The sequence below is a fragment of the Arachis ipaensis genome, chromosome B9 (assembly GCF_059453495.1).
Source record: "Arachis ipaensis isolate K30076 ecotype BB chromosome B9, ASM5945349v1, whole genome shotgun sequence".
Lineage (NCBI taxonomy): Eukaryota > Viridiplantae > Streptophyta > Magnoliopsida > Fabales > Fabaceae > Arachis > Arachis ipaensis.
In genome coordinates this window covers 10,751,524-10,753,936 of record NC_142444.1, presented here as the reverse complement: position 1 = coordinate 10,753,936, position 2,413 = coordinate 10,751,524, and the positions used below count along the sequence as shown (strand labels likewise).

Sequence of the window (2,413 nt, the reverse complement as noted above, 5' to 3'; positions counted from 1 at the left end):
TCGTTCTGGTTCAGCTGACAATCTAAAGTTGAATCATACATTAGCTTCAAAACAATTTCAGAGATTGATTTCAAAAACAATGAAAAATGAGAAAAACGAAAAAAGAAAACAGAGAGAAAAACTTATGTAAACGGCGAAGGAGAAGATAGAGAGAAACGCATGAAAAAAATCGAAGAGAGAAGACAAGAAAACGCAGAAAAAATTCGAAAAAGGAAACAAAATCCTTTCGAAAAAGGAAGTTATATATTTACGCGTTGATTGATTGAAAAATCTATTAAGGAGACGCGTGAAACCTACGTGCCATAAAAGATACATTTTAGAAATAAAGAATATTGAGAACTTGTAAGACTTATACAATAAAAAGATTTGTATGTAAAAATTAATTCTTTAAAAAATTATTTTTTAAAAACTAATTTTTATAAACTATTTTACTCTTACAAAATAAAAATTTTACCAAACTAAAACTACTTATACCCGGCTTGTTTACATGTTTATAAATCGCATTTGACTGAGAGTTACATGTTTATAATAATATAATTTTTACATAAACTTTCTCGCCTTCGATACAATAGTTTAAGCTTTATCCTCCATGGTATATATACAACCATCAAGATATTTACCAAGCAGTAAAAAATCCCACCTTATGTTCAAAAGTCAAAACAAACAAGAAAATAATATAAAATCACAATTACAGCCAAGCCTTTGGCCACATGTCGTTGATTGTTTTCTGTGTGCAAGGGCCGCACGAGGAGCTTACAAAACTTTTTACCAAGTGCAGGTATGTCTTCAGATCATGACACGTGGCAACATCTCCTTGCTTTAAATATGGTAAATCCTTACTACTCAACCTTAGCTCTTGTCCAACATCAGCATAAACCAACTGCATGTCCTCTACACGCCTATGTAACCACCCTAACAATCTTGCCACGTGGACATCTTCATTGTCCGCCACGTCATTGTCTTTACTCACAGCAAACCCTGGAACTCTTGTGAAAACATCGTCAGGGTTCACTATTCTCAGTATCTTGATCCCATTCTGTTCCAATATTCTCCTAAATCTTCTGTTTCCCACGCGGGGCCCACCGAAGGAAACAACCGTCACCATTGGTGGATTCTCAAAGGTGGTGGTTATATCATACGCACTTAGGATTGCAAGCGCGGCTCCAAGGCTATGACCTGTGAGGGTGAGGCTAAGTGGTTCATTACCATAGGATTTGATTACTCTCCCAATCTCTTCTCTTACCATCTCTTGCAAACTTGCTTGCTTGGAGGTTTTTGACGTGTACAGACTTAGAAACCCTTTTTGCACCATAGGGCCAATATCGTCTTTTCCGTCCACTTGATCAGCCAAGTTAGTTAACGTTGCACGTAGGTTTTCCAGCCACTCCAAGCACGTAGCCGTTCCTCGAAATGCGATCACCACGTCACGTCGGCCGAGCCGGATAATTTCCTTTTTGTGTTCACATACGGCTATGTAACCGATCCAACTAGACCGGCTACATGCCCAACTAGATATTTTATCTGCCCATGTTGGCACGTGAATCCCACACGTGGCGCGTAAATTCTTAGTTAATTTGTATCCTGAGCTCGCAATTCCACATCGATTTAAGAGCGAGCTTTTGGGATGACGACACGTGGCATAAGTCGGAGAAGAAGGGTCAAAGTCAAAAGAACGATAGGCTGCATCTACAAAGTGTCCATATCTTAATATTTCCCAACGTAGGTTATCATCAAGGGGATCAAGCAAGTCTTGCCAGTGGTTGATTCCTTGGTATTGCTTCCATTTGGGACCAAGTTTTGGGGACATGTAGTTGGCTGATGAGGTAGGTTTAAGTTGAGACCATGAGTGTGTGGTACAATGGTTGAAAGGTAACGTTGGTGTGTTTGATTCATCTTGTGACAAAGTGATAATGGGGTTGGATATGGAAAAAGAAGAGGATGATGCTCTTATAGTAAGAGCAAGCCTCATTATTATGATGAGATCTTGCTTCTTGTCCTCTCTTTGCAGTTTATTAGGTACTTGCTGCATTCCATTTATATGGGGACTCTAAAGAGAGTGGAGGAGTGGTGCGTGGGGCAAAAGACAGTGCTTATTATTTATGTATCAGCAGTGCTACAAGCTAATAAATATTAAAGAAAATAACCGATAAGTTCCTGAACTTTTGTTTCCTAAACATTTTTGTCTTTGACTATTAAAAAATATTTTTAAGTTCCTGACCTTTATAAAACTTGGACGGATCAGTCTTTGATGGAGGCATTTGGACGGATCAGTCTCTAACGGAGGCATTTGGACGAAAGGACTGATCCGTCCAAATTTTGTGAAGGTTAGGGACTTAAAAGTATTTTTTAATGGTCAAAGACAAAAATATCCGCGGGACAAAGAGTCAGGGACCTATTTGTCCTTTTCTCTAAA

At 38.5% G+C, this 2,413-nt stretch overlaps 1 pseudogene across 1 annotated transcript; it reads right to left on the bottom strand.

Annotated features, from left to right (window-relative positions):
• Positions 1-473: 473 nt before the first annotated feature.
• Positions 474-2,043, bottom strand: LOC107617050 (phospholipase A(1) DAD1, chloroplastic pseudogene; annotated as a pseudogene). The gene has a single exon (XR_015899955.1). The product of XR_015899955.1 is annotated as a phospholipase A(1) DAD1, chloroplastic pseudogene (transcript).
• Between the last annotated feature and the right edge of the window lie 370 nt (positions 2,044-2,413).